General features: G+C 46.0%; 1 protein-coding gene across 3 annotated transcripts in view; it reads left to right on the forward strand.

The window, feature by feature from the left end:
• Positions 1-1,167: 1,167 nt before the first annotated feature.
• The window catches only part of HSD3B7 (hydroxy-delta-5-steroid dehydrogenase, 3 beta- and steroid delta-isomerase 7), a 108,963-nt gene continuing 85,086 nt past the window's right edge, over positions 1,168-25,044 (forward strand). Inside the window, exon 1 of one of the 3 annotated variants that reach the window (XM_073635765.1) lies at positions 1,168-1,319. The gene's annotated coding sequence lies outside the window, so the exon portion shown is untranslated. Of the gene's footprint in view, positions 1,320-1,391; positions 1,518-14,432; positions 14,548-25,044 lie in introns of those variants that run through there. The other 2 variants (XM_073635767.1, XM_073635766.1) reach the window with 2 other exon arrangements.

Genomic DNA, 25,044 nt, shown 5'->3' on the forward strand with positions numbered 1-25,044 from the left:
TGCCTGATCACATCCCCCCACTAAGGATGAGCTCCAGCGTGTTTGCATGCTGCACGTGCCGAGCCCACCAGGAAGTCGGCACAGCACAGCGCTAATCACAAGCAGTGAGACATTTCCCGATGTGCGGATGCAGAGATCATGAAATGTCTCACTGCCTGTGATTAGCGCTGCGCGGTGTTGACTTCCTGGCGGGCTCGGCACGTGCAGCATGCGAACACGCCGGAGCTCATCCTTACCCCCCACCACCATCACCACTGCCACTGGTCCCACACCCGCCCCCCCCACACCACCACCACTGCCTGATCACATTCCCCTACCACCACTGCCCCATCCCCCACCACCATCACCACTGGTCCCACTCCCGCCCCCCCACACCACCACCACTACCACTACCACTGCCACTGCCACTGCCTCTGCCTGATCACATCCCCTCGCCACCATCACCACTGGTCCCATTCCCCCCACCACCACTGCCAATGATCCCCTCCCCCACTATCACCATCACCACTGGTCTCATCCCCCCACCACTGCTATCTCTGACTGATCCCACCCCACCACCACCATCCCCACCGCCACTGATCCCATCCCCCACCACATCCATTTCCACTGATCCTCCCCCACCACCGCTGCTGCTACTGATCTCATCCCCCAAAGTTTTTGTTGATATATCATTTATATACTCACATCTATAGAGGTGAGTGCAGAGGAATCTTTCGGGTCAGGTTACAAAACTAGACTGTACCAAAAATCTAGTCCAGAGGAAATACCCTATGGACATTCGATCAGAACAGGAGATACGTTTGATTTCTCCCCATTGGCGCACAGCCACAGCTTTATACATCGTACAAGAAAAAAAAAAAAAGTAACGAGCAAATGCTGGTTAATTCACACAGAACGAATGTACATGCAGCTTCACAGAGCGAATAGTTCTGCAAATTCAGTAATCAATAAACACAGTGGGGGGAGATTTACTAAAACTGGAGGGTGCAAAACCTAGTGCAGCTCTGCATAGAAACCAATCAGCTTCCAGTTTTTTTTTTTTTTTTTTTGTCAAAGCTTAATAGAAGAAGCTGAAGTTAGAAGCTGATTGGCCACCATGCACAGCTGCACCGGATCTTGCACTCTCCAGTTTTAGTAAATCAACCCCATAGTGTGAATATTCACCGAACACCAAAAATATAGATAAAAAAAAGAAGTGAAATGTACTAGTGTAGGCTGAACGTTGGTTCCCCTCCCCCTTCCTCTCTCCCTCCTCCTCCTCCTGTACGATGCTCTCCTGTCACAGTGAACTTGTATAGTCAGCGCTTGACAACCTCAAGGTAAGCGTTCCGTGTCCGTATGTACTGCTGTCAGTAATAGGGTGCAGGGTGCAGGGCAGCACGTCTCCTGGATGGGGACCAGCTGGGACTGTGAGATCAGCACAGCTGCCCGGTACGGGGACAGACAACGCTCTGCAGCTTTACTGCTGGTCTTGTCTCCAGATCTGTTCTCATATTCTCTGCAGGTGAATCTTCCAGGTACATGCGTTTTGGATGAGTGACTGATTCTCTGCCAGGGAATGTTTGGTGAAAGTCACATTCACTGCTTTATAAATAGACCCTTTGGGTTTGCATTAGAGTTGCCACCTAATCCCTTTAAACCCGAACACACATGAATTACACAGGTTCTGTGGCTGATTAAAGGTGGTAATTAAACTCACTTGTTGCCTTATCTGCATTTAATTAGCCTCAGAACCTGTGTAATTCATATGTGTTTTGGGTTTAAAGGGATGAGGTGGCAACCCTAGTTTGCATGTGTGAATCGGAATATCCCACCTTGTCTGATTCTGGGGGGTTAAAAACCTTTTAAAGGGTCCATTCACTTGGGGGGTGAATATTTCATCATGGGTAATGCCATAGCTCAATATCCACCTGACTGAGCTTCTCACAGTGTTTGGGGAGATCTCAATGCCCCGTCCCGGGGGGGAGTCCATATTGGGGGTTTGCATCTATAAATTAGAATATCTTGGCTCACCTGAATTTGGCAGATCAGGGTTAAACTGGATACACACTACAGGCATATCCCGCTTTACTTACACATTGGCGTCTATGGGAAATCTTGGTCAGCTTGACATGGCACTGGTCAGCTTGACATGGCACTGGTCAGCTTGACATGGTTATGTCTGTAAATGCAGTACATGCATTGAGAAGTGGAAAAAAAAAAAACACGTATTGCTTCACTTTTTAAGTACGTTTTCATTTTACATACATGCTCTGGTCCCATTGTGTAAGTAAATGTGGGGTATGCCTGTATACAATTTTCTTTAGATTTGCCAAAACCATATAATATGAAGTCAAACCTAAACACTTTACATTTGTATGCAATTAGGCTAGTTGTATTGTGTGTATCCAGGTTAAGAATCTACCAGGTATGGTTGCCACCTCATCCCTTTAAAACCGAACACATATTAATTACACAGGTTCTGTGGCTGATTAAGATGGTAATTAAACTCACTTGGTGCCTTATCTGCATTAAATTAGCCTCAGAACCTGTGTAATTACTATGTGTTTGGGTTTAAAGGGATGAGGTGGCAACCCTACCACCAGGGAATGTTTTTGGTTAAAGTCACATTCATGGCTTTATATATAAACCCTTTGGGTTTGCATCTGTGGATCAAAATATCCCACCTTGTGTGATTCTGGGGGGGGGTAAAATCTTTTAAAGGATCCATCCATCGGGAGTGAATATTAAATCGTGAGCAAGGTCAGAGTTCAACGTCCACCTGGCCAACCTTTTGGGGAGCTCTCAATGCCCCATATCAACTTGATCATAAGGGGGAGAAAGGTCCATATTGGGGGTTTGCATCTATAAATTCTGTAATATCCCGTCTCACCTGATTTTGGCAGAGCAGGATTAAGCTGGATACACACTATACAATTTTCTTTAGCTTCACCAAAACCGTATAATATGCGGTCAAACCTAAACACTTTCTATTTGTATGCAATCAGGCGAGCCCTTCTGCTACATAGTTGAAGGTAAGACCCCATACACACTATACAACTTTTGTTTTCTGATTTCCTTGTAGATTTTCCTGCCTGATTGTATACTAATTGAAACTCTTAAGCCCCGTACACACGTTCAGAAAATCGTACGGAAAATACCGCTTTCGAATCGATTGTACTATAATCAGATCGTTAATACAGAGCTTTCGAGAGCCGATCAGGACAGTTCGTCCGATATTATTCTATCGGACATGCAGGAAAATTTTTTTTGGTATGATTTACGTTTAATCAGTACAACTATCGTTTCGAAAATGCAATACAAATGCATTACAACACATGACATCACTTCCGAATTTTATTCCTGTCGTGCGGGAATTTTCGTGACTTTAGTAAACTCATCAGATTCGATCTGATATCAGCATGCAATAAAAAACGGAGATCATTCATCCGATAATCTCATCGTGTGTATAGGGCATTAGGCTATGTTTCCACTATTGCGTCCCCAAAGTCGCGCGACTTGAAGCAATGCCTGTGTCTATGGACCTCAAGTCGCATCAAAGTGGGACCAAAGTAGTGCAGGGACTACTTTGAAGTCGCACAGATATGAACAGTACTCATTGGAAATCATGGGGGTACGACTTGTCATGCGACTTTTCAGTCCCAAGTCGCATGAAAAGTCACACTAGTGGAAACATAGCCTTAAGGTTTGACCTCCGTATTATATGGTTTTGGTAAATCTGAAGAAAAAAAAAAAAAATCTACAGAAAATTGAATAGTGTGTATCCAGCTTAAATCCTAAAGGAAATTGAACAACAAAAGTTGTATAGAGTGTATCCAGCGCAAGAATCTACCAGGGAATGTTTGGTGAAAGACCCTTTGAGTTTGCATCTGCTAATCGAAATATCCCACCTTGTCTGATTCCTGATTCTAGCACAGCGACCGGCAGGGTAAAATCTTTTAAAGGGTCCATCCACTGGGGGGTGAATATTTCATCATGAGTAATGCCAGAGCCCAATATCCACCTGACTGAGCTTCTCACAGTGTTTGGGGAGATCTCAATGCCCCGTCTTGGCTTGATTATAGGGGTGGGGGGGAATCATATTGGGGTTCGCATCTGTGAATTGTAACATCCCGGCTCTCCTGATTTGGTTAGAATCTGCCAAGGAACGTTTGGCGAAGGTCACATTCCCTGCTTTATAAATAGACCCTGAGGCTGGGTTCACACTAGAGATCACAATGGCTCACAGCAGGATTTTTGGCTGAAGTCGGACCTGAAACGGACCAAAAGACTCCCGTGCAATTCGCTCCTCCATATGAAAGGGGACATATTAGAGTTTGCACCTGTGAATCAAAATCTCCCACCTTGCTTGATTCTGGCACAGCAGGAGTTAAAATCTGGTAAAGGGACGATCAGCCTGGGGTGAATATTTCATATTTGTGAGAAATGCCAGAGCCCACCATCCACCTGACTGACCTTCTCACAGTGTGTGGGAAGCTCTGAAATATTTTAGCCCGGGTGGATGGACCCTTCAACAGATGTTAACCCCTGCTGTGCCAGAGTCGGGCAAGCCAGGAGATTCCAATTCTAACCTGCCTATCCTAATAGGTCGCGTTACCCCCTTTAATTAAAGCCAAATGTGGACATCAAGAGTCTTGATGTCCACTTTTGGCTTTAATTAAAGGGGGTAACGCGACCTATTAGGATAGGCAGGTTGGAATTGGAATCTCCTGGCTTGCCTGACTCTGGCACAGCAGGGGTTAAAATCTGTTAAAGGGTCCATCCACCCAGGGTAAAATATTTCATTGTGAGCACTGCCAGAGCTCACCATCCACCTTGACTGATCCCACAGCGCGTGGTGAGCTCTTGATACCCGCTCTTGGCATGATTGATTGGTGAGAAAAAGGGACGTATTAGGATGCCTGATTCTGGCACAGCAGGGGTTAGAATCTATTTAAAGGGATTCAAACATACTATTCCAAACGCACGCTTTCCTGCAATGTGGTTGTAGGGGGTGCTGTGGCGACGATCGAGTGGAACTGAAGTTAATTAGAGCAAGAGAATGTCACCGGCACACCACGGACCTCCAAAACGGCTCCAAAGCTTTTATTCGGCGATCGCATCATTGAAATATAAGCAACGCTTCGGAGCCTCGCAGGACCCCTTCATTAGGCACATACCTGGTGGTTAGAGTTGCCACCTCATCCCTTTAAAACTGAACACATGTTAATTACACAGGTTGTGTGGTCTGATTAAGGTGGTAATTAAACTCGCTTAGTGCCTTACCTGCATTAAATTAGCCCCCGAACCTGTGTAATTACTGTGTTCGGTTTTAAGGGGTTGAGGTGGCAACCCTATGAAGAGGTCCTGGGAGTCTCCAAAACGTCTCCCCTGGTTTAATTATGTGATCAGTGAATAAAAGCTTTGGACTTGCTCTGGAGATCCGTGGTGTGACAGTCTCTTGCTCTGATAATCTTTCAAAGGGTCCATCCACTGGGAATAAATATTTTATTGCAAGCAGTGCCACAGTTTAATGACCACCTAACCAACCTTCTCACAGTGCATGGGGTCCTCTTGATGCCCCCCCGATCTTGGATTGATTGGTGGTAAAAGGGACATATTAGGATTTGCAGGCGCGAATTGGCATCTCCTGACTTGCCTGATTCTGGCACAGCAGGGGGTCAGGATCTGTTAAAGGCAGTGGCGTCGCTAGGGTGTGGCTTTTGGGGCTATAGCCCCGAGTCTCTGCAGGGGTCCCCAAGGGGAGGGGAGGCTCTCTGGGGACCCTGGTGTAAGTGAGAGGCTCTCTGGGGACCCTGATTTAGAGGGGAGGCTCTCTGGGGACCCTGATTTAGAGGGGAGGCTCTCTGGGGACCCTGATTTAAGGGGGAGGCTCTCTGGGGACTCTGATTTAAGGGGGAGGCTCTCTGGGGACCCTGATTTAAAGGGGAGGCTCTCTGGGGACCCCGATTTTAAAGGGGAGGCTCTCTGGGGACTCTGATTTAAGGGGGAGGCTCTCTGGGGACCCTGATTTAAGGGGGAGGCTCTCTGGGGACCCTGATTTAAGGAGGAGGCTCTCTGGGGACCCTAATGTAAGTGGGGGCTCTCTGGGAACCCTGCTGTAAGTGGGTGCTCTCTGGGGACCCTGATTTAAAGGGGAGACTCTCTGGTGACCCTGATTTAAGGGGGAGGCTCTCTGGGGACCCTGATGTAAGGGGGGCTCTCTGGGGATATATATATATATATACACACACACACACGTATATTATATACATGTGTATGCCCGTCCAAGCGTATGACTTTCTTTATTACGCTGCTACGGGCTCTAGCCCCAGATCTTTTGTAGACCTAGCAACGCCCCTGGTTAAGGGGTATATCCAACAGCGGTGAATATTTTATTGCATGTATGCCAGAGCTCAATATCCAACTGACCGACCGACCTCGCTGTGTGTGGGGAACTTTCAATGTCTGCTCTTGGGTTCATTCAGGAAAAGGGCTCATATTAGGGTTTGCAAGTGCGAATGGGAATCTCCTGGCTGGCCTGATTCTGGCACAGTGGGGTTTAAAATCTGTTAAGGGGTCCATCCACCAGGAATTTTTTTTTTTTTATTGCAAATGATGCCAGAGGTCAATGGCCCGATGCCCACATCTGGTTTGCTTTAAGGGGGAGGGGGGACATATAAGGATTTTCAGAGGTAAATTGGAATCCAAGTGTCTGATTCTGGCACAGCAGGGGTTGGAATCTGTTAGGATCGATCCACTAGGGTTGAATATTTCATTGTGAGCAATGCCCAAGCTTAGACCCCATACACACTATTAGATTGTCTGCAGACTTTTGTCTTCAGATTTACCAAAACTATGTTGTGCAAGGGCCTGCCTGATTGCATACAAATTGAAACATTTAAGGTTTGACCTCATATTATATGGTTTTGGTAAATCCGAAGACAAAAGTCCGCAGAAAATCTAATAGTGTGTATGGGGTCTAAGTGTCCCCTCTGCCGACCTCCTCAAAGTCTGCGGGGAACACCATCCGTTGGTCCGAAATTGATATCCATTTTCAGCTCCGTTAAAAGGAGGTGAAAAGAGACATAGGATTTGCACCTGCAAACTGGAAATTCCCAGATCACCGAATTTTGGCAGAATCTGAAAGGTCTGTGTCACACGGGCTTCAGCTCCTAAAAAAAAACAGTGTGAACGGTAAGCTTTGACAAAGCATTTCCAGAGCTTTTAGAATGCTTTTGTTGAAGCTTTTAAAGTGCCATATAGCTCCAGTTTGTAAATGCTGAACACAGATCCTAATAGGAATGCTGACTACCACTTCAGCAGGCTTTTGACAAGCTTCAGAAAGTGCTGAAGCCTGCTTATAGCTTGTTTAACCCCTTGCCCACCCAGGCCAATTTTGACATTTCTCTCCTACATGTAAAAATCATCATTTTTTTGCTAGAAAATTACATAGACCCCCCAAACATTATATATGTTTTTTAAGAAAAGACCCCAGAGAATACAATGGTGGTCGTTGCAACTTTTTTATTTGCGCCGCAATTTTGCAATCGTGTTTTTTTTTGGGGGGGGGGGGTGGGAACTGTTTTGTGCTTTAAGAAAAAACCAAAACGGTAAATTTAGCCCAATTTTTTTGCATAATGTGAAAGATGAAGTTACGCCAAGTAAACAGATACCTAACATGCCATGCTTCGAAATTGCGCACGCTTGTGGAATGGCGCCAAACTTCGTTATTTAAAAATCCCCATAGGCGACACTTTACATTTTTTTTAAAGTTTACATGTTTTGAATTGCAGAGGAGGACTAGGGCTAGAATTATTGCTCTCGCTCTAAGGTTCGCGGCGATACCTCACATGTGTGGTTTGAACATCGTTTTCATATGTGGGCGGGACTTACGTATGCGTTTGTTTCTGCGTGCGAGCACACGGGGACAGGGGTGCTTTAAATTATTTTTTTTTTTTTTAATGTCTTTGTTTTTTTGACACTTTTTAAAAAAAAAAAATAAAAAAATTTTTGATCACTTTTATTCCTATTACAAGGAATGTAAACATCCCTTGTAATAGGAATATGGCATGACAGGTCCTCTTTACAGTGAGATTTGGGGTCACAAAGACCCCACATCTCACCTCCTAGGCTGGGAAGCCTGAAATTAAAAAATAAATAAATACATAAAAAAACAAACAAACAATAAAAAAACTCAAAAAACAATCTCAGCTTCCCAGCCAAGGCGGAGCCATTTGTTTGAATGCACAGGCCGGGTGTGACGTCATAACATGGCGCAAAACCTCCAAATGATCAGAGACTCCGGCGACCATCTACTCCGCCGGAAATCTCTATGGTAAGCATCCGGGGCCGGCGGTGAGTCGGTAGAAGCACCGGAGACATCTCCAGCTTTCATATTTAGGGGGGGCACATGGGGGACAGGGACAAAAGTAGGGGGGCAACTATTAAATGCAATTATATATATACGAAAAGGGGTAACAATCAGCGCAACCACATATACACAATCGCAAAAATGCAAGCTGAACACTACAGGTAATCACATATGCCTGAATAGTAACAAAAATAAAGGGTAAGTGCAGCGCAAAATGCAAGATAAAACGAATAATCCAATAGGAATGGATGAATTCCACAATACTCTATCAGGACAAATCCATATAAGATAAACTTCAAGTGACAGGAATCGGTCTTGCATAAAATATCCAATTGCGCTTACCAGAAATAGTGGACCTTTGCAAAGCAGGGGTCAAACTCACATGTATCTCCAGGGGGATGATGGTAATTCCTGGTGAGGTCACTGGAGAATATCACTGAAGTTTGGAAGTGACCTCACCAGGAATTACCATCATCCCCTTGGGGATACATGTGAGTTTGACCCCTGCTTTGCAAAGGTCCACTATTTCTGGTAAGCGCAATTGGATATTTTATGCAAGACCGATTCCTGTCACTTGAAGTTTATCTTATATGGATTTGTCCTGATAGACTATTGTGGAATTCATTAATTCCTATTGGATTATTCGTTTTATTTTACATTTTGCGCTGCACTTACCCTTTATTTTAAATATATATAATATCCTGGGGCCCTTTACTACGATCCCACAACGGCCCTTTCACATGTTCTGTAGTGAGCTCCCTTCCTACTGTATTGGGGCCCCCTAGGGTGGCAGAAAACAGGAGATATATGTCACCAGCAGGCCCGGACTGGGAAAAAAAATAGGCCCGGGCATTTTGGAATGAGCAGCCCATGACATCTTAACTGGCCCCTCCCCGACTCTCCATCCTGACGGATCCCCTGGGAGAGGGGAGGGGGAAACCCGGTAAAGGTGCGGGGGTGAGGGGGACAGGGAAAGAGCGGGGGGGGGGCAGAGAGCACAGGGAAGAACTTTGAGAACATGGGGTGGGGCGAGACCACAGGGGGGCTGGAGAGCACTGTGGGGGAGAGGCGGAGAGCATGGGGGGGCAGAGAGCACAGGAGAGAGGCAGAGAACACAGGGAGGAAGAGGAGAGCACAAGGGGGCTGGAGAGCATGGGGGGCTGGAGAGCACAGGGGGTGGGGGGTTGGAGAGCACAGGGGGAAGCAAAAACACAGGGTGGGGAGGAGAGCACAGGGAGGGCAGGAGAGCAAAGGGGGGAGGTGGAGAGCACAGGGGGGAAGGTGGAGAGCACAGGAGGGGTTGTAGAGCACTGGGGGGAGGCGGAGGGCACAGGGGGGCAGCAGAGAGCATGGGAGGAGGTGGAGAGCACAGGGGGTAGGCAGAGATCAATGGGGGGGCTGGAGAGCACTGGGGGAGAGGCGTAACTCACAGGGGGGCAGTGTAGAGCATGGGGGAGGTGGAGATCTAAGGGGGGCTGGAGAGCACTGGGAGGGCTAGAGAGCACTGGGGGAGAGGCAGAGGGCACAGGGGGGCACCATAGAGCATGGGGGAGGTGGAGAGCACAGGGGGAGAGGCGGAGGGCACAGCGGGGCAGCATAAAGCATGGGGGGAGGAGAGCACAGGGGGGCTAGATACCACGGGGGAGCTAGAGGGCACTGGGTAGGCTGGAGAGCACAGGGGGGCAGCGGAGAGCATGGGGGAGGTGGAGAGCACAGGGTGGGAGGTGGAGAGCACATGGAGAGAGGCAGAGGGCACAGAGGGGCAGCAGAGAGCATCGGGGAGGTGGAGAGCACTGTGGGGGCAGCAGAGTTAAGCAGGACAGGAGGAGCAGTGGGGGTGGCTGCAGATTGAAGAATTATTCTCTCCATCTTCCTCCCGCAGTACCCGAAAGCCTGCCAGAGGGAGAGGAGCAGAAGCAGGCATTCAGAGACTGCGGGAGGAAGATGGAGAGAATAATTCTTCTATATGCAGCCACCCCCACCGCTCCTCCTATTCAGGTTACAGCGCGCCACACTTACGTACGTTCTCTCTGATCCGGCTGCAGCAGGCTCCTCTCCCCTTCGTGGTCACGCCTCCCGGCACCAACGGCTGAATTATACTGGCGGCCATGGAGAGGTGTCTCCTCTAGCTCCTCCCCCTTCATGTTTCCATCCCCCTGTTGCCAATGGCTGAGCCTAAGCTGAACTGGCAGCTGGGCGGCCGCGGAAAGGTCTGGGGACTGGCGGGGGCTTAAAGAGCAGCCTGCCTTGGCCCTGCAAGCAAGGACATGCAGCCCGGCGGCCCGGTTTGCCCTGTGGCCAATCCGGGCCTGGTCACCAGCATACCAAGAAAATATAAGGGTCCAAAGCAGTGGCAGAACTATCAGGGTTGCAAAGGTTGTCTTGCCACCGGGCCCTGGTGTTCTGCCACTGTGGGGTTCACCAGCCTCCTCTTGCTGTTCTGCCCCTGCTATTGATAGCGCTGGTCTGGGATCTCTTGGAATTTACAGGCTGGTTCTCCTGTCCTAAGGACGGGAGAAATCAAAGACATTGCCTTTTTGTAAAATATAAAAATATTTTTTTTTTGGGGGGGCACATGGTGGGGCACAGCATAATGTTGGGGGTGGGGGGTCAGGGCCCCCTCTGGCCCCCCCCTAGGGATGCCATTGGCGGCAACCCCTCTCACCGCCCATAAGAAAGATCAAGTGGCGGAACAGCCGCTATGATTATTCTTATGGTGAAGGGAATCGCCGGCTGAAAAAGCCAATATCTAAATGATGCTTGTAGCTGCACCCATCATTCATATATACCCTGGAAAGTCAAGGACGTCATATGACGGCTGGCGGGCGGGAAGTGTTTTTTAAAGTGGCAATCAGCACTCCCATTAGGGAAACATTTGTAACATTTACAACCTGGAGCTGAATGGAATTTTAAGAGCTTCAACAAAGCTTTCTGAAAGCTCGCTGTTCACACTGCTCTTATACAAGCTGAAGCCCGTGTGAAACAGGCCTTAACCACTTCAGCTCCGGAAGGTTTTACCCCCTTCGCTACTTTAACTGACAATTGCGCGGTCATGCAATGCTGTACCCAAGTGAAATTTATATAATTTCCCCCCCCCCCCAAACTAATAGAGCTTTCTTTTGGTGGTATTTGAGCAGCACTGGGTTTTTTTTTTTTTTTTTTTTTTTTTTTTTTTTTCTAAACAAAAGGACTGAAAATATTGAAAAAACAAAACAAAAACATTTTTTACTTTCAATAAAGAAAATACATTTTTTTTTCATAAATTTTGGTCAAAATGCATTCTGCTACATGTCTTTGTTAAAAACTTTGCAATAAGTGTATATTGATTGATTTGCATGAAAGTTATAGAGTCTACAAACTATCGGATATATACTGGAATTTTTTTTTTTTTTATACTACTAATGGCTGTGATCAGCGACTTATAATGGGACTGCGATCAGTGCAGAGGTCAATCTGACGCAGGGGGGAACCTGACTAACTGCCCCTGACATCACCAGTGACTCTAATTTTAATTAATACAAATTAATCAATTATCAGTGATAATACTATACACTGTCACTGTACTAATGACACTGGTTGGGAAGGGGTTAACATCTACGGAGATCAAGGGGTTAAATATATGCCTAACTATGTGTAATGTGTGCATAGTGTGCTGCTATTACTACTAGATAGACCTGTGCGAATTTCTGTAAATTCGTACATTCGGGAGGATCCGAAATACGAATTGCTATGCTTCCGAATTTGGTATGAAATGCGAAATTTTGTTTACGAATTTCGGATCCAAATTCCTAACGAACATTCATAATTGTTACGAAAAGTTAATGAACCTAAAAGTTAAAAACCCAGGAAGTCAGCACAGCACAGGGATGTGATAAATTCATCATAACGAACATTTGTAATTGTTCCGAAAAGTTAACGAACCTAATGAAAATTCGTATTTCGTACGAATTTAAACCAACTTTCGGACACGAATTACGAAATACGAATTCTAATACGAAACGGAAGGAAACGAAACAAATTTATTGATGGCGCACGTACTAGATCTCTGAGTTTCTCATCCCTGAAAAGCAAACTGATAGATCGCTCCCTCTGTAGCTCTGTGTTGTTTACCAACACAGAGCTCTGGGCTGTGAATGAACACAACTGATTGGCTGGTCCAGGCTGTGAATCATTGGCTTGGGACTTGTTGACGGGATCCCACTGTGTACAATCACAGCGGGTGCTGGGGGAGGGGGGGGAGGCGCATGTGCGTGCAGGTACGTCGCTTTGCCTACACTTGTACATTGTGGGCGGGCAATCGGGAAGTGGTTAAAGGATTGATCCAGGGATGAATATTTCATTGCTAGAGATTCTGTAATGGTCCAAGCTGGGTGCCCATTGAGGGAAGCCGCATCTCCAGAGCTATTGAGCTGCTTTTGAAGTTTTCCTTCTTTTAATTGCGTATGCAAGTCTAAAATTTCCTAGTGTCTCTTATAGTATGTTGTTCTGGGGTCCCAGCTCGGCATCCACTCATACTGCTTGTTTTACATCTCTGTTACTCCCCCCCCCCCCCCCCTTTGATGTTTGCTGGATATGGTTTTGGAACTCGCTGATATTTTGGTCTCATTCCTGTATCTGTATAAGGTTGCACTCTGTACCCTTTAATAAACCTAAAGAAAAAGTCATTGAGAGTCGAGCTCAGCGTCTACTACGAGCTCCATAAAAATGGAATAATGCCAACAAAGCCATAACAAAAATAAAGTGTCATAATGCACAACATAAAAATGAAGTAATGCCAAGAAAGCCATAACAAAGATACAGTGTCATAAGGCACAACATAAAAATGTGAAAGCCACAAAGTATCATAAAACACAACATGAAATTATGTAATGCCAACAAAGCTATACCTTTTGTATCTTTCACTATCTGATCTCACATGTGACTCTACACAGCTCAATCAGTTGTATTTGATGAATTTTGGATACTGTGTAAGATACAAAGTATCCTAGAACACAACATAAAAATGAAGTAATCCCAAGAAAGCCATAACACAGATACAGTGTCATAAGGCACAACATAAAAATGTGAAAGATACAAACTTTCATAAAACACAACATAAAATTAAGTAATGCCAACAAAGCTATACCTTTTGTAACTTTCACCATCTCATCTCACTTGTGACTACACAGCTCAATCAGTTGTATTTGATGAATTTTGGATACTGTGTATCTCTTGTAATCTGTAACATCATATGCTGCCACTAGAAAACCTTCAAATAAAGAATCAAAAATAGATTAAAAAAGTGGGGGGGGGGGGGTTAAAAGTGACGTATTAGCCGATGAGAATGGGACTCTCCTGACTTGCCTGATTCTGGCACTGCAGAGGTGAATAAGCCCCACCATAAATTTTTATTACGGATTGATGGGGAGATAACCATCCTTCCCAGAGTCTCCGGGTGGCACCGCCTGCCAGTCCTCAGTCTCAACTCAGACTTATTGATAAAAAGCCAAAAATGTACCCATTAGGATTTACATCTGGTAATCAAAATCTCCCTGGATTCCCTGATTTCTGGCACAATGTGGGATAAAAACTGTTGAGGGGTTTATCCACTGGGGATGAATATTTTTATTACCGGTCCAAGTGCAATTTCCTCTTTGACCATGTGTCCTATGCCAGTCTGAGCTTGATGCCACTCTTGGCTCTAAAAAAAAAGTGACATGTTAGGGTTTGAAGCTGCAAATCAGAATCCCTTGCCTACAGTACCAGGACAGGGCTGTCCAGCGCCCAGGGCAAGGATCCAAAATTGAACCCCCCTGTTGTTAATGCATGCTATAGAATGGGTGTACCACCCTGCATCCAGTGGCGGCCCTCAATGCAGGGCGCAGGGGCGTTGCCCCCTTAATACATGAATCACGACCCCCTAATCTACATGAGGGTGTTTGTTTGTTTTTTTTTGTTTTTTTTTTTTTAGAAGCACGTGATTAGAGGCTCTAATAGGCTTAAAAAAAAAGATCAGCTCGGGGCGCAGAGAACTGTGCCCTGAGCCCACCCATTTGTATGACAATAGTGAAGTAATATTTGCTATTGTCTTCCTGGTTCTCCTCCTGGCCAATCAGGAAGCCTATTGCCCGCCGAGCAGGAGGAGTAGGGAGGAGACTCAGGGGAAGCCTCCATGAAGCACCAGGAGGAGGAGACGCTGCCCTGACCTAGATGGGGTAAGTGCGGGGCTGGTGACCAACCGACTGGGGGGGGGGAGTGCCTGTGACCCGATTGACGGGGGGGGGGTGGATTGTTTGTTGCCCGCATCTATTGTTTGTGCCCAGGGCAGCTGCTCCTCCTGAACACCCAAGTCCAAGCCCTACCCACCTGATTTTGGCTAATTATTGGTTAAATTTTTTTTTTTTTTTCAATTTGCCAGAGCTAAATATTTTATTGTAAGTGATGCCATGTCTGATGCACTCCGTGCCTGTTCCTGCATCAGTCAGTTTATCACAGTAAAGGAAAAAAAGTGAAGAAATAGGGTTTGCTTATACAAATCAAAATGAAATTGCTTCCCTGATTCTCTCACGCCAGACATTCCACGTTCGGATCGCTCTTCACAGAGCATCTGACAGGTGGCGAGGAGGCGTATCGCCTGCTTTAACCCCTAGAACCCCACACTATCATGTCAGAACAACATACATTGGACGGTGGCCACATTCTCTTGAATCTATCAATGGGTCATAGCACCCGGAGGAAGAAATAGGGAGTATGATTCCTGCTGTCATCTTCAAATTGTGATCAACCAGTCTTTCCTGATTCCATCATTGCAGTTGTAAAAAATTTTTAAAGGGTGAATCCACCATGATTGTGAGTGATGCCAGCCAGTCCATTCACCAGCTGGCATCACGTATCTCTCAGACAAGCCTTTCTCAGACTTCTTAACACTGAGGAACACATAAAATTTCTGGTCTTGGGGAACCCCTGCTAATAAGTATTATATCTAAAGCTCGCATTACATTAGTGTAATGATCAGTGGGAAGAATGTTCCTTACATTGGTGATCAGTGGGAAGAATGTTCCTTACATTAGTGATCAGTGGGAAGAATGATCCTTACATTGGTGATCAGTGAGAAGAATGTTCCTTACATTGGTGATCAGTGAGAAGAATGTTCCTTACATTGGTGATCAGTGGGAAGAATGTTCCTTACATTGGTGATCAGTGGGAAGAATGCTCCTTACATTGGTGATCAGTGAGAAGAATGTTCCTTACATTGGTGATCAGTGGGGAGAATGTTCCTTACATTGCTGATCAGTGGGAAGAATGTTCCTTACATTGGTGATCAGTGGGGAGAATGTTCCTTACATTGCTGATCAGTGGGAAGAATGTTCCTTACATTGGTGGTCAGTGAGAAGAATGTTCCTTACATTGGTGATCAGTGAGAAGAATGTCCCTTACATTGGTGATCAGTGGGAAGAATGGCCCTTACATTGGTGGTCAGTGGGAAGAATGTTCCTTACATTGGTGATCAGTGAGAAGAATGTTCCTTACATTGGTGATCAGTGGGAAGAATGTTCCTTACATTGGTGGTCAGTGGGAAGAATGTTCCTTACATTGGTGGTCAGTGGGAAGAATGTTCCTTACATTGGTGATCAGTGGGAAGAATGTTCCTTACATTGGTGATCAGTGGGAAGAATGTTCCTTACATTGGAGGTCAGTGGGAAGAATGTTCCTTACATTGGGGATCAGTGAGAAGAATGTTCCTTACATTGGTGGTCAGTGGGAAGAATGTTCCTTACATTGGGGATCAGTGAGAAGAATGTTCCTTACATTGGTGGTCAATGTTTAATTTTATATCTCCATTTTTTGCTGCATTTCCCCTTTCTTTTTTTTTTTTTGCCAATTTGTCTGCTCGTTCTTTTGCTATGATGTCACAACATTCTGCAATAAACGTGATGAAACTAGTCGTGATTAGACACAACACAAGAGAGGTTACTAAAGCAAAAATTAGTTCTTTCGTTGACCTTTCTGAGCAGGCTGCTTTATTTACACATTATCCTATTCCTTAACATGTTCTCCCCTTCCCCACCACCTATATATCAAGGGGGTCTCATCTCATACGCTTTGCCAGGTTTTTTTTTTTTTTCTTTAAGTGCAGCAAGAGAAATGAGACTCCTGTGTGTGAAAAGCTGTAAAACTCAGTGAGCAAATCTTGGAGAATCTCAGAGATGGAAGAACACTGATTTTAAGTAGGGAATGGTGGCAAGGCGACACCTCGTGTATTGATATCTGATGTGCCGCTGACCATCAGGCTGATAATTCTTCACCATCACTGCTTAGGGTCACTGTGCTGAGTTCCCAGGTCTGTAAACCTGCTGTGCCCATTATGAGGGGTTCCCACCATCCCTGTGCTGAGTTCCCGGGTCTGTACACCTGCTGTGCCCATTATGAGGGGTTCCCACCATCCCTGTGCTGAGTTCCCAGGTCTGTACACCTGCTGTGCCCATTATGAGGGATTCCCACCATCCCTGTGCTGAGTTCCCAGGTCTGTACACCTGCTGTGCCTCAGTGAGAAATCAGTTTTGGGTGGAATTGCCCTTTATCAAAGGAAAAGGTTATAAATGTAATGTCGGATTGTAGGGTGTAGGCGTACTCGGAGCTCAGCCAGAGTTCATAGCACAATACTATCGCACATTCCTGTCTGTATAGCGGACAGCTGAGCTTATGTTGGATGGATGCCGGATTGGAACGCACGAGATCCTCCATATAATCCACCCATTGGCTGACGCCACACTTGTACTGAGGCCATGCATGATTCAGAAGGGCGCACTGTGCCTCTGATTACGATGTGCAGAGGCTTCGATGGCAACAGTTTAAAATGGTTGGAAATAATGTGATCCTCTACGCGGCCGCTCGGTGGGTGGGCCTCAACACTGAGCTGCTGCATATATGTGGTCCTGTTAAAACACCTTACTGCGCTGAGAGCCGGTGGATACCGGAAAGCTCCCAATGCATGCTAACGATCAGGAGCTTTCCGAACATGTGACAGCCAATCACAGCGTTCACATGACCTGAATGCCTGCCTCCGCCTCCCGACTTTTAGAACTCTTAAAGGGGCCAGGACGCGGTCGGCGGGAAGGGGTTATTGCTGCAGATTTTAATCTAATGAAATTTTGAAATGAAATGTTACATTTGTTACATTGTGAAAAAAAAAAGCTTGCGTGACTCGTAAGTTCCTGAAATGTGTGGAGGCCCGGTGTCGCTTGCGCCAGCATTCAGACAAGGCGTCTCATAGAAGACGAGACTTGTCTACTGAGACCAGACGACCGCGTTCATTAAAGTGGACCTGTCATTGATACTTTATTTTCCATTGATCTTAAATAGAAAATGTTAAAGTTTTTTAAAAAATTTGGTAACGTGAAAAATGTATTATTCTTTGCCGCACCGCTGAGAAAATTGGGAGACTTTCGGCGCTGCTGTGTGCTGCCATTTTTTCTTTTTTTTCTTGAAACCCGTCACATCTCTGCTTCTTTGATAAAGGGACATTCGCAGGCAAGATGGTGCTGCACAGAAGAGTAGCAGGGCACCAGGTTATCTCAGCAGAGGGGAAATTTATTTTATAATTATTATTATTATTATTATTATTATTATTAACGATTTATATAGTGTCAACGCTTTGCGCAGCGCTTAACACCATAAGGGAAGACAGTACAGTTACAATACAATTTAATAAAGGAGGAATCACAGGGCCCTGCTCATTAGAACTTATCCACAGCGTATTTACCCACAGGTGACAGGTCCTCTTTAACCACATGCCGACCAGCGCACGCCGATATACGTCGGCACAATGGCACGGCTGGGCAAGTGGGCGTACGGGTACGTCCCCTTTAAGATGCGGCATTATGGGCACGTGCCCGCCGCGTGCTCCTTGACCGTGGGTCCCGCAGACTCGATGTCCGCCGGTGTCCCGGCAATCGTGTCACGGAGCGGCAGAATGGGGAGATGTTTATGTAAATAAGGCATTTCTCCGTTCTGCCTAGTGACATGACAGAGATCACTGCTCCCTGTCATCGGGAGCAGTGATCGCTGTCATGTCAGTGGTAGCCCATCCCCCCCCCCTACAGTTAGAATCACTCCCTAGGACACACTTAACTTCTTGATCGCCCCCTAGTGTTTAACCCCTTCCCTGCCAGTGTCATTTACACAGTAATCAATGCATTTTTATAGCACTGATCGCTGTATAAATGACAATGGTCCCAGAATAGTGTCAAATGTCTGATGTGTCCGCCATGATGTCGCAGTCACGATAAAAATCGCAGATCGCAGCCAGTACTAATTAAAAAAAATTAAATAATAAAAATGCCGTAAAACAATCCCCTATTTTGTAGCACTATAACTTTTGCGCAAACCAATCAATATACGTATATTGTGATATATTTGGATTAAAAAATGTAGAAGAATGCATATCGGCCTAAACTGAGGAAATTTTTTTTTTATATATATATTTTTGGGGGATATTTATTATAGCAAAAAGTAAAAAATATTGCGTTTTTTTTCAAAATTGTCGCTCTTCTTCTTTTCCATTTTGTTTTTTTTTTTTTTTTGTTTGCTTGTTTGTTTATAGCGCAAAAAATAAAAACCGCACAGGTGATCAAATGCCACCAAAAGAAAGCTCTATTTGTGGGTAAAAAAAAAAGGTGTTTGGGTGCAACGCCGCACGACCGCGCAATTGTCAGTTAAAGTGACGCAGTGCCTAATCGCAAAAAAGTGCTCTGGTCAGGAAGGGGGTAAATCCTTCTTCCGGGGCTGAATAGACCTGCTGTGCCCATTATGAGGGGTTCCCACCATCCCTGTGCTGAGTTCCCAGGTCTGTACACCTGCTGTGCCCATTGTGAGGGGTTTCCACCATCCCTGTGCTGAGTTCCTGGGTCTGTACACCCGCTGTGCCCATTATGAGGGGTTCCCACCATCCCTGTGCTGAGTTCCCGGGTCTGTAGACCTGCTGTGCCCATTATGAGGGGTTCCCACCATCCCTGTGCTGAGTTCCCAGGTCTGTACACCTGCTGTGCCCATTGTGAGGGGTTTCCACCATCCCTCTGCTGAGTTCCCGGGTCTGTACACCTGCTGTGCCCATTATGAGGGGTTCCCACCATCCCTGTGCTGAGTTCCCAGGTCTGTACACCTGCTGTGCCCATTGTGAGGGGTTTCCACCATCCCTGTGCTGAGTTCCCGGGTCTGTACACCTGCTGTGCCCATTATGAGGGGTTCCCACCATCCCTGTGCTGAGTTCCCGGGTCTGTAGACCTGCTGTGCCCATTATGAGGGGTTCCCACCATCCCTGTGCTGAGTTCCCAGGTCTGTACACCTGCTGTGCCCATTGTGAGGGGTTTCCACCATCCCTGTGCTGAGTTCCCGGGTCTGTACACCTGCTGTGCCCATTATGAGGGGTTCCCACCATCCCTGTGCTGAGTTCCCAGGTCTGTACACCTGCTGTGCCCATTATGAGGGGTTTCCACCATCCCTGTGCTGAGTTCCTGGGTCTGTACACCTGCTGTGCCCATTATGAGGGGTTCCCACCATCCCTGTGCTGAGTTCCCGGGTCTGTACACCTGCTGTGCCCATTATGAGGGGTCCCACCATCCCTGTGCTGAGTTCCCAGGTCTGTACACCCGCTGTGCCCATTATGAGGGGTTCCCACCATCCCTGTGCTGAGTTCCTGGGTCTGTACACCTGCTTTGCCCATTATGAGGGGTTTCCACCATCCCTGTGCTGAGTTCCCGGGTCTGTACACCTGCTGTGCCCATTATGAGGGGTTCCCACCATCCCTGTGCTGAGTTCCCGGGTCTGTACACCTGCTGTGCCCATTATGAGAGGTTCCCACCATCCCTGTGCTGAGTTCCCAGGTCTGTACACCTGCTGTGCCCATTATGAGGGGTTCCCACCATCCCTGTGCTGAGTTCCCAGGTCTGTACACCTGCTGTGCCCATTATGAGGGGTTCCCACCATCCCTGTGCTGAGTTCCCAGGTCTGTACACCTGCTGTGCCCATTATGAGGGCATCCTACCATCCCTGTGCTGAGTTCCCGGGTCTATACACCTGCTGTGCCCATTATGAGGGATTCCCACCATCCCTGTGCTGAGTTCCCGGGTCTGTACACCTGCTGTGCCCATTATGAGGGCTTCCTACCATCCCTGTGCTGAGTTCCCAGGTCTGTACACCTGCTGTGCCTCAGTGAGAAATCAGTTTTGGGTGGAATTGCCCTTTATCAAAGGAAAAGGTTATAAATGTAATGTCGGATTGTAGGGTGTAGGCGTACTCGGAGCTCAGCCAGAGTTCATAGCACAATACTATCGCACATTCCTGTCTGTATAGCGGACAGCTGAGCTTATGTTGGATGGATGCCGGATTGGAACGCACGAGATCCTCCATATAATCCACCCATTGGCTGACGCCACACTTGTACTGAGGCCATGCATGATTCAGAAGAGCGCGCTGTGCCTCTGATTACGATGTGCAAAGGCTTCGATGGCAACAGTTTAAAATGGTTGGAAATAATGTGATCCTCTACGCGGCCGCTCGGTGGGTGGGCCTCAATACTGAGCTGCTGCATATATGCGGTCCTGTTAAAACAACTTACCGCGCTGAGAGCCGGTGGGTACCGGAAAGCTCCCAATGCATGCTAACGATCAGGAGCTTTCCGAACATGTGACAGCCAATCACAGCGTTCACATGACCTGAATGCCTGCCTCCTCCTCCCGACTGTTAGAACTCCTAAAGGGGCCAGGACGCAGTCGGAGGGAAGGGGTTATTGCTGCAGATTTTAACCAACTTAAATTTTGAAATGAAATGTTACATTTGTTACATTGTGAAAAAAAAAAGCTTGCGTGACTCTTAAGTTCCTGAAATGTGTGGAGGCCCGGTGTCGCTTGCGCCAGCGTTCAGACAAGGCGTCTCATAGAAGACGAGACTTATCTACTGAGACCAGACGACCGCGTTCATTAAAGTGGACCTGTCATTGATACTTTATTTTCCATTGATCTTAAATAGAAAATGTTAAAGTTTTTTAAAAAATTTGGTAACGTGAAAAATGTATTATTCTTTGCCGCACCGCTGAGAAAATTGGGAGACTTTCGGCGCTGCTGTGTGCCGCCATTTTTTCTTTTTTTTCTTGAAACCCGTCACATCTCTGCTTCTTTGATAAAGGGACATTCGCAGGCAAGATGGTGCTGCACAGAAGAGTAGCAGGGCACCAGGTTATCTCAGCAGAGGGGAAATTTATTTTATAATTATTATTATTATTATTATTATTATTATTAACGATTTATATAGTGTCAACGCTTTGCGCAGCGCTTAACACCATAAGGGAAGACAGTACAGTTACAATACAATTTAATAAAGGAGGAATCACAGGGCCCTGCTCATTAGAACTTATCCACAGCGTATTTACCCACAGGTGACAGGTCCTCTTTAACCACATGCCGACCAGCGCACGCCGATATACGTCGGCACAATGGCACGGCTGGGCAAGTGGGCGTACGGTTACGTCCCCTTTAAGATGCGGCATTATGGGCACGTGCCCGCCGCATGCTCCTTGACCGTGGGTCCCGCAGACTCGATGTCCGCCGGTGTCCCGGCAATCGTGTCACGGAGCGGCAGAATGGGGAGATGTTTATGTAAATAAGGCATTTCTCCGTTCTACCTAGTGACATGACAGAGATCACTGCTCCCTGTCATCGGGAGCAGTGATCGCTGTCATGTCAGTGGTAGCCCATCCCCCCCCCTACAGTTAGAATCACTCCCTAGGACACACTTAACTTCTTGATCGCCCCCTAGTGTTTAACCCCTTCCCTGCCAGTGTCATTTACACAGTAATCAATGCATTTTTATAGCACTGATCGCTGTATAAATGACAATGGTCCCAGAATAGTGTCAAATGTCTGATGTGTCCGCCATGATGTCGCAGTCACGATAAAAATCGCAGATCGCAGCCAGTACTAATTAAAAAAAATAAAATAATAAAAATGCCATAAAACAATCCCCTATTTTGTAGCACTATAACTTTTGCGCAAACCAATCAATATACGTATATTGTGATATATTTGGATTAAAAAATGTAGAAGAATGCATATCGGCCTAAACTGAGGAAATTTTTTTTTATATATATATTTTTGGGGGATATTTATTATAGCAAAAAGTAAAAAATATTGCGTTTTTTTTCAAAATTGTCGCTCTTCTTCTTTTCCATTTTGTTTTGTTTTTTTTTTTGTTTGTTTGTTTATAGCGCAAAAAATAAAAACCGCACAGGTGATCAAATGCCACCAAAAGAAAGCTCTATTTGTGGGTAAAAAAAAAAAGGTGTTTGGGTGCAACGCCGCACGACCGCGCAATTGTCAGTTAAAGCGACGCAGGGCCGAATCGCAAAAAAGTGCTCTGGTCAGGAAGGGGGTAAATCCTTCTTCCGGGGCTGAATGGGTTAATGCGACAGTAAAAGGGACTCGATGCAGGATGTGAAATTCTGACAGCGGGCAGGAAATATTAACCACATCCTGACCGCGTGCGACTATCCTGTGTTCAAGCGTTGGCAAATGCGGCAAGATAATGACAAAACAATGGAATATTGTCTTTTTTAAATTTTATTTCTTTTCACGTCACTTTTTATATCGGTTTCCTGCAACCTGCGTTGAATCCTTCGCCTTTTCTCTCTGCGCCGCGTTTGGCAAAGATATCTTTAAATGTCATAATGACAGACGCCGCTGATAACAGCCACTGAGAAGTGAGCTGTCATTGTTTACCTAGCATGGGGTAATGTGAGCTGCACTCTGATTGGTCACACCGGGTAACGCCCCTACTGCGCTGATTCTCAAATCATCTATAAGGTAAAGATCAGAACCTGTTTGGGTAATGGTGTTGGCAAGATTAATTATGAAATTAATTCTATTATTAATATGAATTATTGTATATTAATTATTATAATAATAGATATGTTATGAAATGACATGTTACGATTGTTACATTGCGAAAAAAAAAGCTTGTGTGACCTCTAAGTTCCTGAAATGCGCGGAAGCCAGTGTCGCTTGCGCCAGCGTTCAGACAAGACGTCTCACATAAGACGTGATTCGCTTACTGAGACCAGACGACCGCGTTCATTAAAGTGGACCTGTCATTATTTTCCATTGATCTTAAGAAATAGAAAACGTTAAAGTTTTTTTAAAAAACTGGTAACGTGAAAAACGTATTCGTCTTTGCCGCACTGCTGAGAAAATCGGGTGCCTTTCGGCGCTGCTGTGTGACGCCATTTTTCTTGAAACCCGTCACATCTCTGCTTCATTGATAACAGGAAATTCACAGGAAAGATGGCACAGCAGAGTAGCGTAGCACCGTGAATTATCGGCGCTATCAAAATAGCGCAATTGTGACATTTTTGCTAAGTTAAAATAATGATTTCTTTCCACATGTTCCTGTGGAATGCAACGCATGCCTCAGAAATAGCGAAATCTCGTTTTTTGTAACATTTCCTGTGCGGCATATCATTGGAAAGTTCACATAGGTTTTGGGGGGCATAAATTGGGCATACTAGTGAGCCAAGCAGTAGGTGGCGCTGGACCCCTTATCAATTATGTCATTGCAGCTTGTAATTTGTTGCACTTTGTGACTTTTTTCCGCTACAATTCTGTACATGGTTCCCTCGTTGCAATTTCTCACTGTGTGCCAGCAATAGTTTTTATTGGGCCCAAAAGGTGGGAAAAAGTCTAAAGCCCCATACACACTATTAGATTTTTCTGCAGATTTTTGTCTTCAGATTTACATAACCATATAATATGGGGTCAAACCTTTTAAGAGTTTCAGTGTGTATGCAATCAGGTAGGCCCTTGCACTACATGGTTTTGGTAAATCTAAAGAAAATCAGACAAAAGTTGTATAGTGTGTGTGTGTGTGTGTGTGTGTGTGTGTGTGTGTGTGGGGGGGGTCTTCTAGTTTGTTAAAGTGGATGTAAACCCAATTCATGAATATATCTGCAGTGCTTTCTTATCTCTCTTTAAAGCACTAAGCCCCGTGTCTTTCTCCTGCTCTGTTCTTCTCTTATCAGCCTGATAACTTCTGACAGGTTCTCTTTCAATTGTGATAAAACCAGCCTGAAATTTGTGTCAGGGCGGGTGCTATAGCTTAGCAAAGAGCTGGTCCATTCACAGCACAGCTCTGCAAGTCTCTGCCTATGAGGAGAGGGGGTGTGTGCCTTTCTTCAATCAGCTGTCTCACAGTGTATGGCAAGACTCCCCTCCCCCTGCTGGAACAGGAAGAGAAAATTCTAACAGGACGTGGACTTTCTAAACAGTATATAAAGCTGAAGACAGCAGATATACACGTAAAACTTATGTAGGGAGATTAGTTTCATCTCCTGTGTATCATCTGAGGCTGTTCACTTCACTGGGTCTAGGAGAGGGTTTACATCCACTTTAAGCCGTAGACCAAGTAGAAAAGCCTGTCGCTTGCCAGCACGCGGTGAACAGTCAGCAGATTCTCTGCAGAGGTTGGACACTCCACCTGTTGAATCACAGCTAGAGTTGTCCAATGGGCAGGGAGTGTGAGCTTCCCTGATTGGTCTGACTCAGTAATGGGGCACGTTGGACCTCAGCAGAGAGACCGCTGCTTCAGTGGGTCCTTCTCTGTAGTATGCTGGCAGGGGACAGGCTTTTCTACTACTTTCTAAAGGAAATTAAATGGAAGACTTTGCA

This window comes from Aquarana catesbeiana, linkage group LG06, assembly GCF_042186555.1.
Source record: "Aquarana catesbeiana isolate 2022-GZ linkage group LG06, ASM4218655v1, whole genome shotgun sequence".
NCBI lineage: Eukaryota > Metazoa > Chordata > Amphibia > Anura > Ranidae > Aquarana > Aquarana catesbeiana.